The 12,261-nt window shown below is 42.0% G+C and overlaps 1 protein-coding gene and 1 pseudogene across 2 annotated transcripts in view; one reads left to right on the plus strand and one right to left on the minus strand.

Annotated features, from left to right (window-relative positions):
* Nucleotides 1-3,444: 3,444 nt before the first annotated feature.
* Nucleotides 3,445-5,339, minus strand: LOC110598240 (transmembrane protease serine 4 pseudogene; annotated as a pseudogene).
* Nucleotides 5,340-6,487: 1,148 nt separating this feature from the next.
* The window catches only part of Melk (maternal embryonic leucine zipper kinase), an 81,868-nt gene continuing 76,094 nt past the window's right edge, over nucleotides 6,488-12,261 (plus strand). For both annotated transcript variants that reach the window (XM_040286048.2, XM_040286050.2), the window contains exon 1: nucleotides 6,488-6,639. The gene's annotated coding sequence lies outside the window, so the exon portion shown is untranslated. The remainder of the gene's footprint in view (nucleotides 6,640-12,261) is intronic.

Below are 12,261 nucleotides of genomic sequence, written 5' to 3' on the forward strand. Positions count from 1 at the left end.
TAGTAAACAGAAATAAAAAAAATGTAATCCAGAAAAATTTTAAATTATTTATTTATTTGGTACTGGGGGTGAACCCAAGGGTCATTTGCCACTGAGTTGTATCCCCAGCCCCCTTAAGAATTTTTTTTCCTTTGGTACTGGGGATTGAACCTAGGAACACTTTACCACTAAGCTCCATACTTAGCCCTTTTTATTATTTTATTTTATTTTTAAAATATTTTTGTTTTTCAGTTCTCAGCGGACACAACATCTTTGTTTTTATGTGGTGCTGAGGATAGAACCCGGGTCGCATGCATGCCAGGTGAGCGCGCTACCGCTTGAGCCACATCCCCAGCCCAGGCCTTTTTATTTTTAATTTATTTAAAAATATTGAGGCACAGTCTTGCTAAATTACTTGGGCCTTGATAAATTGCTGAGGCCAGCCTTAAATTTTTAATCCTCCTGCCTCAGCCTTCTGAGTTGCTGGGATTACAGATGTGCACCATGGCCTGGCCCCTTTTAAAATTTTTTTAGACAGGGTCTTGCTAAATTGCCAAGACAGTCCTGAAATTTGTGCTCCTTCTGCCTCAGCCTCCTGAGATACTGGGATTACAGCATGGGCTGCTGCCACATCAGGCTCTGAAGTTTTTGTTTTTTTTTTTTTTTTAATTATTTAAAAATATTTATTTTTAAGTTTTTTTATGGTGGACACAATATCTTTTTTTTAAAATGAATTCTTTTTTTTTTTTTTAAGAGAGAGTGATAGAGAGGGAGAGAGAGAATTTTAATATTTATTTTTTTAGTTTTTGGCAGACACAACATCTTTGTTTGTGTATGGTGCTGAGGATTGAACCCTGGCCGCACTCATGCCAGACAAGCAAGCTACCGCTTGAGCCATATCCCCAGCCCCACAATATCTTTATTTCATTTTTATGTGTTGCTGAGAATTGAACCTAGTGCCTCACGCATGCTAGGCAAGCACGCTACCACTCGAGCCACATCCCCAGCCCTCTGAGGTATTTTTGATAGCTTATCTTTTTCTTTTCCTTTCCTTTCCTCTTTATTATTATTTTTTAAAGCCATCTTTTTTTCTACCAGGACTATGATCCCAAACTTAATTTTGTGTGTCTTTCCTGCTCACTATTGGATTATGTATAAAAATCAGGTCATTGTAGACTGAGGTTGGCTTACCTGGATAACCTCAGAAAACAAAGCAAAGCTATAAATGAGGTATTTAGACACAGGACTGCAACCTTTGTTTCTTGTTCCACTGATGACACAGTTACTCATGGCACTGAGATTCATGGCATTCATTCTGTCAGCAGAGACACACTTTGTCTTAGCAGGCCTAGCATACTCTTAGGATGCTGGTAGAATGGTTTTCTCTGAAATGTGAATCCAAGCCAGGCACGTTGGTGCATGCCTGTAATCCCAGTGGCGCCCAATGCTGAGGCAGGAGGACCACCAGTTCAAAGCCAGCCTTGGCAATTTAACAGGGCCCTAAGCAACTCAGAGAATTCCTGTCTCTAAAATACAAAAAAAGGGCTGGGGATGTGGCTCAGTGGTTAAGTGCTCCTGTGTTCAATTCAATCCTACGTACCCCCCCACCCCCCCAAAAAAAGAATAAGATGCAAATTCCTTCATCTCCCTTTCTTAGTCAGCAGCTCTCCTAATCATAACCTGCGCACAAAGCCATTCCTTTCTTGGACACTCTCTATGTTGCTCCTCTGCTACTTACCAGCTCTATCTTTTACGCCACACCCCTCCCTGTAGGCTTTTATTTTGCTCCACCTAACTTGCTTTTCCTTCCTTCCTCCTTCCCTCCCTCTCTCTTTCTCTCCCTCTCCCTCCCTCCCTTCCCTCTTTCTTTCTCTCTCTTTCCTTTCTCTCCTTCCTCCTTCCTTCTTTCTTTCTTTCTTTCTCTCTCTCTTTCTTTCTTTCTTTCTTTCTTTCTTTCTTTCTTTCTTTCTTTCTTTCTCTTTCTCCTTCCTCTCTCTCCTTCCTTTCTTTCTCTCTCTCCTTCCTTCCTTCTTTCTCTCTCCTTCCTCCCTCTCTCTCTCTCTTTCTTTCTCCTTTCTCTCTCTTCTTTCTTTCTTTCTCTCTCCTCCCTCCCTGCCTCCCTCCCTTTCTTTCTTTCTTTCTTTCTTTCTTTCTTTCTTTCTTTCTTTCTTTCTTTCTTTCTTTCTCCTTCCTCTCTCCTCCCTCCCTCCCTCCCTCTCTCTCTTTCTTTCTTTCTCCTTCCTTTTTTCTTTCTTTCTCTCTCCTTCCTCCCTCCCTCCCTCCCTCCCTCCCTCTCTTTCTTTCTTTCTCTCTCCTTCCTCTCTCTCCTTTCTTTCTTTCTCTCTCCTTCCTCTCTCCCTCCCTCCCTCTCTTTCTTTCTTTCTCTCTCCTTCCTCTCTCTCCCCTTCCTTCCTTCCTTTCTTTCTTTCTCTCTCTTTTCTCTCTCTCCTTCCTCTCTCTCTTCCCTCCCTCCCTCCTTTCTTTCTTTTCTTTTCTTTCTTTCTTTCTTTCTTTCTTTCTTTCTTTCTTTCTTTCTTTCTTTCTTTCTTTCTTTCTTTCTTCTTCTCTCTCTTTCCTTCCTCTCTCTCTTCCCTCCCTCCCTCCCTCCCTCCCTTCCTTCCTTCCTTCCTTCCTTCCTTCCTTCCCAGGGATTGAACTCAGGGGCACTAGACCACTGCGCCATATCCCCAGCCCTTTCTCTTACTGAGTTGCTTAGAGTTTTGCTTTTGCTTAGACTGGCTTTGAACTCGTGATCCTCCTGAGTGGCTAGAATTACAGGATATGCCACTGTGCCTGGATAACTTGCTTTTCTTTTTTTTTTCTTTTTCGTTTTTTTTTTTTTTTTGATAACTTGCTTTTCTATACCGAAACTTCTGAATGTTCTTCTTCCCTTGTCGATGTATTTTTTTTCTTTCTTTTTTTTTTTTCAAGGCCCAGAGCCAGTACAAAATATTTCAATCCCTTGGGCAGAATTAAATGCTCCCCGTTTTGAGTTCTAAACTGCATGGCTGCATGCACTTGTATATAGCACTACTATTTGATCCTTTATTAGCATTGGTTATCTATTAGCTCCTGTCTTTGAACTCCTTCAAGCAGAAGAAATATCTTTTTTTCTGGCATTAGGGTAGACACTGGTGACTGAAGAAAGAATAAATAGCACAAATTACCCTGTGTGAAGGGGCAGGCATTCGGATATAGAGATTATGTATGTAAGTACACATTAATTGTTCAAAAAAAAAACTGTACTGGATTTTATTATTGCTGCTAATGGTGTTATTATTGATAGAGATGTTATATTTCTAATGGCCTGATCCATCCAGTTCATGACTCTCAAAACAGGGAGCAGTGGAACCGTAATCTAACCTACTTATTTATTTATTTATTTATTTATTTTTACCAAAGATATCATCATTTAATGACAACGACACTTAGAAGTAACAATAATAACACCTGTAGGTAACAGTAGTCACGCCAAAGGTAGGATGTGCATTTACATTACACCTGGTTTCTTGTTCCGGTGGGCTTGGAAATGGGTGGAGAAAGAGGGCTGGCCAGACCCTCTTCTTCTCCTCTCCAGCCTGGTCATCTGGGTTCTCATGAAAGAACCCTCTTCCATTCAGTAGAGGGGGAAAGTTCCTCCTTAGTGAGCAGTGTTTCTGAGACCTGGGTCCATAGCTGGCTCCGTTCAGCGGGTTGCATCTCTCCCTGGGATTCTGGAAGCACTGGGGATGACTGAGCTAGGGCAGCTGCCTTCCTTCTGGGTGCCTCTGGGGTGTGAGGGTCTTGCAGGAATGGAGGCCGTTTGCTGCTCTAGCAAATGCCAAGGCCGTGGGTGGAGAGATGAGCCCCAGTGTGGGATTCTGGGGGATCCCTAGTGGGCGGGACTGCAGAGAAGCAGCTCTGAACGCTGCAGAGGGACAATAGCCTTACATTTCAGACTTCCACACACTGTAGATCCAGTTGAGATAGGCTGTGACCTTGGTGTACACTACTGGGGTACTTGGGCCCCCACAGCTATGTCCTCAGCTCACGATGCCCACCACCTTCTAGTGGTCAGTCTGGTACATCAGGGTCCACCAGTGTCACCCTGGCAGGTGTCCACACCACCTCCTGGGACGCCTGCACACAGCATCTTCTCAGTGACTTCTCCCTGGTAGGCATCCTCTGCATTGCACCGGGTGTGGTCAATGATGTGGACTGACGCCTGCAGCAGTGTGTCAGACATCTTCCCACCATTCTGCTCCGTAAAGCCCCAGCAGAGGCAGGAATGGAGGCCAGAGTTGGGTGGCTGGAGCAAGCTCCTCATCAAAGAAGGGCAGGCAGATGGGCCTGATTGTACCTGAAGCAGTGGGCTGCCGTGAGGATCCACTGGGGATCCAGGATGCTTCCTCCACAGATGTGTTGCTTGTTGTACTGGAGGCTGACCTGCCAAGGCCAAGAATCCACCTAACCTCTTTATTGTTCATATGAGGATATAGGTCCCTAGAGGGTAGGGCTCTTCTTTCAGGTCTCAAAGCTCAGAGCTCCTAACTCCTGGCACTGGGTTGTTTTCTCTTGCTATATAATTGTCTTTAACTTAGTGATATTCAAACTGTTTTGGATATATACACTCAAAACAATCTTGAAAAATTTTAAGTAGATGTGTAAATTTTCTTCATCATAATTTTGAATAGTTGCAAAGGATGTAATTTATTGCAATTTTTTTAAAAAATGGGATTATTATAAACATTTTCAGAAAAGCTTTTTTTTTTTTTTTTTTTTTTTGTACTGGAAATTGAACTCAGGGGCACTTTACCACTGAGCTACATCCCCCGTCCTTTTAATTTTAATTTTTAAAAATTGAGACAGGGTCTTGCTAAGTTGCTGAGGGCCCTTGCTGAGTTTCTGAGTCTGGGTTTGAATTTGCAATCTTCCTGCCTCAGCCTCCTGAGTCAATGGGATTATAGGCATGTTCCACCATATACAGTATATTGTAAACATTTTCAAATGAAGGTGTGTAACATCACTCATTTAAAGGTATGTAAGAAGTTGGAAATATTTGAATGATTTGATACCTACTGTCATCTATTAAAAAAAGATCACTGTAAAATACACAGCCTCTTATTTTGCAGTGCTGCGGACTGAAGCTAGCGACTCACCCAAGGGTTTTATCGCTGAGCTACATCCCCAGTCCATATACTTTTTTTTTTTTTTTTTAAGTCAGGCTGTTACTTGCTACATATACTACCTCTTTAACATTCACTTATTTCGCCTTTTTTTCTCCTAGTTCATATTTCCATCTCCCAGAATCTTATCTATATCTATATCTATCTATATCTATGAAGAACCTCAGTCTGGTATTTAGGCTTCACTAGCGTCATTGTAATCATATGCAACTTTATCTTATTCTTTCTTTTGTGGTGCCAGGAATTGGACTCAGGGCCCCGTGCGTCCAGTGGGTAGTAGGCAAATGCTCTACCATGGAGCTACATCTCCTGGTCCCAGAATGCTATTATTATTATTTTTGCAGCCTGGGTATGAAATCCAGGACAGAATGTTATCTTCATGCAACATTTTTTTTTTGCCTTACAATCCTTTATCCAGCACCCTATATTTTATTGTAATAACAATATATAAATTTAAATTTAATATATTTTTTCTTTCCTGTGGCTATAATTCTTAAATTTTTTCTTTGGTCGGAGTTATCACTACAGTTATAATTTGTCCAGTCCATCAAAAATTATATAAATAATGGCGTGTGCTGGCTAACACCTGTAATTCCAGCTACTGGGGAGGCTAAGGCAGGATGATCCCAAGTTCAAGATGGTAATTTAGCCAGACCTTGTTAAAAAACAAAACAAAAACAAAAACAAAAACAAAAAAAAACACTGTGGGGGTAGTTTGGGCTGGGAATCTAATTCAGTAGTAGAGACCTTGGCTAACATACCGAGGCCCTGGGCTCAGTCCCCAGTACTGGGGGAAAAATTACATAAATAATGACCAAACAGTAAATATATCAGAAAACTACTATTGTGATGCTGGGTTGGTGTTTATGGTGGCATACGTCAGCTAATGGACGATTAATTTGGTTCCTGGGGGTTTTATTCCTTGTGACAACAGATTTAGTAAGATTCAGGAGAGGAGGGTGGTATACCTGTCTTTTTGGGTGGGAAAACCGCCTTTAGGCAGCGGGAGGACAAAAATGAGAACTGTGACTACTAAGGACTTCTCTGGCAGATCAATTCTAGGGGAGAACTTAAAGAAAGTTAAGTATGTGGTAACTCTGCACGTCAATGCCAATCTGGAAAATCTTCACCCTCCGGCGGGTGCACACTCCAGTCCAAAGAGGCAGAGCTTGAGTCACTCCTCAGCCGTCCACGTTGGAGCGGGGCCAAGCAATTGACGCCCCCAACACGTCCGCGAGGCCCCCGCCCCACCGGAATCCCGCGCCCGGCGCGCTCCCGAGAGCTGTGCGCCCCGCCCCGCTGGGACCTGGCGGCGCCCGAGCCCCGCCCCTTCCGGCCCGGGAGGTTTGATTCCTTTGGCGGGCGGAAGCCACCAGAGCCTGGCGAACGAAACGATTCCTAAGGACTTCTGGCTCTCGCCGCTTGGCCTCGGACGGCTGGTGGGCTCTTCAGTCCTTCCGTCCGGCCCGACCCCGCCCGGCCCTCCGCTTCTCAGGTCAGTTCTCCCGTCCGTCCTCCGCAGCTGTAGCTGAGGGCCAGGGTCTCGGCTGTGCCGGGCGCGGGGTGTGACCGGCCCTACCCGATTCGCTCCCGGCTCCCGGGAGATGGGAGGAGTTTTCTGGAGACCCACATTACCGGCCTAGTACCTGATGAGATTCTTGGCTCATGTGAACCTCGGTTTCTCTCCGGTGAGGAGAATGATGGAACCGGCTTCACAGGGTTATCCGTGCGTGCTGCCCAGGAGACTGATACATGTGAATTCCCATTCCTGTTTCCTTGACCAATGGTGTGTCCGTGAAAGAAGCTCCAAGAAGGGATTTGCGTTATTTCTTTCCGTACAACTCACTCCAGTGGTGTATTTCCGTTTAAAAAAAAAAAAAGTAAATATGTTGCCATCCCCTTTTCAGAGTCCAGATCCTTCCTCTCCCTTCACCTTAAAGTGATGGTGTAAAAGGCTTACTAAGAGGGTGCATAGAAGGCTAAAGCAATAACGCAGCAGCAGATCACTTCCACCAAGAAGCCTGGAGGTGGGGAGGGCGAGGGGGAAGGGACACTCCCTGGAGAAGTCATCCCAAGAGAATGATCAAGCCCCGGATGAGAAATTGTTCTTGAGTTTCACCTTTGGCATTTCTCTTTGATTAATGTGATAGGGAGAAGGTCAGGGTAACAGTTTTTAAAATAGTTCTTAGTTGTCGATGGACGTTTATTTTATTTATTTATATGTAGTGCTGAGAATTGAACCCAGTGCCTCATTCATGCTAGGCAAGTGTTCCACCCTTGAGCTACAAGCTCAGTTCTCTCTCTCTCTCTTTTTTGTTTTTGTTTATGTTTTGTTTTCTGTTTCTCATGAATGTGGAGAAATCAGAAGAAGCCTCCTTATATCTTCATGGGGCTTGTTTCACCAGTTGATCTCACCATCCTGCATAACTACTGTGGTTCTACTTAGATGGGCAGATGTCTCTTTGGTCTCCTCAGAAACCTCTGCAAGAGAGCAGGACAGGATGCTAGTTAACCGTATTACAAGGCTGCATTATAAGCCATTCTGTGTTTTCAGTTGAAATTATTCTCATTAGTCTCTCATTAAACTCTCTAGATGTGATATTTGTATTTTGCAGCAGATAAATGTTTTTAGCATAGCCCCCAAAATTCTCTTAGTAACAAAACACCCCAATTTGTTGCTGCCCTATACAATTTAACCATAAATCACCTCCTCATTAATTCTAGCCAGAGAAGTTGAGTTCTCAGTTATGTATACCTCCAATTCTTCTATTTATTCACATCTGAAAAGGACATTCCGATGTCTGATTAGGATCTAGTTTCCTCCTTTATTGTCTACAATGGCAATCTTCCACATTGACTAATAATGTAGTTAGGTTATCCCAATCACAACTCTTTCTGTGTTATATATTTCAGATTCTAGAGGATAACCAGGACACTTAAGAGTATTTAGAATGAGTTCCACATCCACAAAATTTAAAAATCAAGTGTAATCTGTTATCAAGGTAGTAAACTACTTCTCGCTCTTGCTGCTTGGCCCCGGACGGCTGGCTGTCAGGCTCTTCAGTCCTTCCTCACCTGTAATTTCAGCTACTTGGGAGACTGAGGCAGAAGGATTGTGAGTTGGAGGCTGGCATGAGCAATTTAATGAGACCCTGTCTCAAAAAAATAAAGCTGGGTGCAGTGGCGCAAGCCTGCCCCAGCTACTCAGGAGGCTGAGCCAAGAGGATTATAAGTTTGAGGGCAGCCTTGGCAGCTTAGTGAGACCCTGTCTCAAAATTAGAAAGTGTCCAGGCAGGTGGTGTATGCCTGTAATCCCAGCAATTTGGGAGGCTGAGGTAAGGATTGTAAATTCAAAGCCAGTCTCAGTAATTTAAGTGAGGCCTAAGCAACTTAATGAGACCCTATCTCAAAAATAAGTAAAAATAAAAAAAGGGCTCTCGATGTGGTTCAGTAGTTAAATGCCCCTGAGAAGTTATGATGCCCTTATATCTCTAATTTGAGGAAGTGAATTCCAACATCATACTAAAAATTGCATTTTCTTTCTGAGGATGACAATTCAAAATAGCCCAGTTCTTTATGTGGAGGGCAGTAGTGGCTCTTAGTACTCTTCCTGAATCCTGCTATTTTCCCTTATCCATTTCCATCTTAATGGTTTTTCATACTTTGAAATGTGTCATCCCTGCACTGAGTACCCCAGTACTGCACTAGTTGGGGCTTTGCTCTTCAGTGGATCTGCTAGCTTATTTTTATAGCAGACAACTTTCCACAGATTAATAGTCCAACATTCCTCTATTTCCATTTCCCTGCTCTTTTTCTTTCCCTCATCAGGATCCCATAGATTTTTGAGCTTTGTGTTGACCTTTGGATTTTAGCTTGCTATAATTGCTTGTTTTAGAAATTCTGAATCCTATTTTCCCACGTTTTTGGTGATGGGGCTCCACTTTATTTTATATTTGTCCCATTGACTAATGCTTTTTAAAAGATTTCTGAATTAGTGTTACTATTAAGAGTGTTTCTAATTCTGTGCCTTCAGGTGCCCAGTGAGAATTAGTATGTCCTCTGTGATTGTGATTTTTCCAGCAGGAGGAGAGATGTTTCATATTTTATCACCAATTTTCCCTCAGCACCAGGACCCGACTTTGACTTTCCTTCTTATTCTATTCATGCAGGTTCAGGTAGATTAAAAGTTCAAGCTCCTTATTAAGTTGTTTCAGTGCCATTTCTTCCTGGGAAATGGCTAATACCTTTTAAATGGCGCCCATTTTCTTTTTCCATTTCTTCTTTTACATTGAGCCAAAAAATGTGTGTTTTTTTTTAATGCTGTTTCAATTTTTTTTTTTTTTTTTGCTGAGTTTTGTATTTTTTCTCCCAAAGCTTTTCTAGTTTTCTTCAGTGACTTTTTTTTTTTTTTTTTTTTTTTTGTACTAAGGATTGAACCCAGGAGCACTCTACCATGGAGCTACATGCTCAGCCCTATTTTTTATTTTAGACAGGGTCTTGTTAAGCCGGGTGCGGTGTCCCATGCCTGTAATCACAGTGAGTTGGGAGCTGAAGCAGGAGGATAGCAAGTTTGAGGCCAGCCTCAACAATTTGGTGAGGCCCTAAAGCAACTTATTGAGACCTTGTCTCAAAATAAAAATAGAAAGGGCTTAGTGCTCTTATATTCAATCTTCAGCACTCCTCCTAAAACAACAACAACAAAGAAAAATACAAACAGGGTCTTACTTAGTTGCCCTCACTGGCCTTGAATTGTGATCCTCCTGCCTCACCTTCCTGAGTAGTTGGGGTTATACAGGTATGAGCCACTATACCTGGCTTCACTGGCCAAATGTTTAAAGGCTTTTTACTGATAATAATTTACTTTTTCTCTTCAAGGAAAAGGATTCATGAAATCAGTGCTTTAGACATTTTGAAATAATATTTAAAAAATAATCCTTTGTAATTCTTAGAGTTTTGATAATTTTATTCAGATTTTTCTCTACTTCAATTTAAGAAGATGACTCATCTTTATTCTAATAAGGGCCTACCTTAATAATCTGTCTTCCTTTATAAGCTCACTACACTTCTGAGGTTGAATTTGTACTGTAGGTGTCCCAAATTCATGGTGACCATTATTAATGTTTCATAATATGCTGGTAATTCAGCCTTAGATGAGGACAGGCTATAGAGCAGAGAACTTGAAGATAGGGAACATGGTGCTTGCCATCCATCAATTCCAGAACTTAAATGGGTTTGTGAGAGGTTTACCTGTTTATGAAATGAGACTGGCTCTAGAAAGAAATGAACATTAGTACCAACACTCCACCATTGAGAGGGAGTGATCAAGATGCCTAGGCTTTGTTCTTTCTAGGTAGAACTCTGTTCCCAAGTCCAGTTGGTTGTGCATGTGCTACTGAAGTGTTAGAATGAGTTCCTGGGATCCTGAACCCTGTGCTGGCATAGCTAGTCCACTGCTAGGTCACCAAGGAATGGACCAGGCAAAGTAGGATTTCATCATTAAATGGGCCTTGGCCTCACACCCCTTTGTGAACTCTGGAGCCCTAGTATGTTGTGTAGGACTATGTGGGAAATTCTTTGTAACTGACACAGTGAACTTTCCTTGAATCCCTGAGATTCCTGCTTGGCTTTCTAAGAGATATGGGGACCTCTCTTGCCATGGTTGGGATCCATCCCAAGGCCTTTGTTTGCCATATCAGCTTTTGGAAAGAAGAGCCCCTTAGAGAAACCATTTCTGTATAGGTTTAGAGAGCTTTAACCCCGTGTCATATTTATATATAGAATGCTCTATTTTGTAGCACTTAATTTCAAGTCCTAGGATTTGACCAATGTAGCAGCACTTTTAGAAAATTTATTAGCTGTCTACTTTCTAGAAACTTTTTTTTATTGAGTTTTTCTTTCCTTCCTGGTTTCCATAAAACTATTCTTCTAATGCTTACTTTTGTTAAGTATTCTTGTCTTGCCTCTTTCTTTTGCCACTCCCAGCTATAGATTTAAACATTTAAATATTTTAAAGATTTGTACTTCTTTTTCCCCCCTCCCTCCCATATTGAGGATTGAGCCCAGGAGCACTTTGCCACTTGTATTGTACATTCCTAGCCCTTTTAATTTTTTTTTATTTATTTTTTATTTGTTCTTTTTAGATACACATGTGGCAGTAGAGTGTATTTTGACATACATACATGGAGTATAACTTATTCTGATTAGGATCCTAGTCTTGTGGTTGTACATGATGTGGAGATTCACTAAAGTGTATTCACATACATACATTGGAAAGTTATTTCTGGTTTTTCTACAGTTTTTCCTATTCCTATCCTTCCTCTCTTCTCTTCATTTCCTTTTGTCTATTTCCCTTCCCCACCTTGTTGTGTTGTGTGTCAGCAAGCCCCCCCTCCCCTGTTTTTTTTTTTTTTTGGTACCCGGGATTGAACCCCAGGGGCACTCAGCCACTGAGCCACATTCCCAGCCCTGTTTTGTATTTTATTTAGAGACAGGCTCTCACTGAGTTGTTTAGTGCCTTTGTTGTTGCTGAGGCTGGATTTGAACCGAGATCCTCCTGTCTCAGCCTCTGGAGCCACTGGGATTACAGGCATGTACCACTTAGCAGCAAGCCCTTTTAATTTTATTTTGAGACAAGATCTCAACATGTTGTCCAGTCTGACTTTGAACTTGTGGTCCTCTTGCCTCAGTTTCCTGAGGACTACAGGTTTGACTTTCACTTTTAAGTCTTCATAGATGTGATTGATTTTATGTATGGCGTGAGATATAGAGATCCACTGTTCATTTTTCTATAAGCTAACCAATTGTTTAAGCTCCAAATATGCATTTCCATTTGCTTTTGCCTCTAATAACAGTCTTTTATTTTTATTTTTTTAATACCAGGGATTGGACCCAGAGGCTTTATACCATGAGCTCCATCCCTTGCCTGTTTTTATTCTTTATTTTGAAACAGGGATTCCATAAATTGCTGAGACTGGCCTTGAACTTTTGAACTATTGATCCTCCTGTCTCAGCTTTCTGAGTCACTGCTATTACAAGTCTGTGCCCGCTGTGCCTGGCCTCAGACAGTTTTTATTCTTTATTTTGAGATAGAGTCTCACTAAGTTGCTGAGGCTGGCTT

The sequence above is a fragment of the Ictidomys tridecemlineatus genome, chromosome 4, assembly GCF_052094955.1.
Source record: "Ictidomys tridecemlineatus isolate mIctTri1 chromosome 4, mIctTri1.hap1, whole genome shotgun sequence".
In the NCBI taxonomy this organism is placed as follows: Eukaryota; Metazoa; Chordata; class Mammalia; order Rodentia; family Sciuridae; genus Ictidomys; species Ictidomys tridecemlineatus.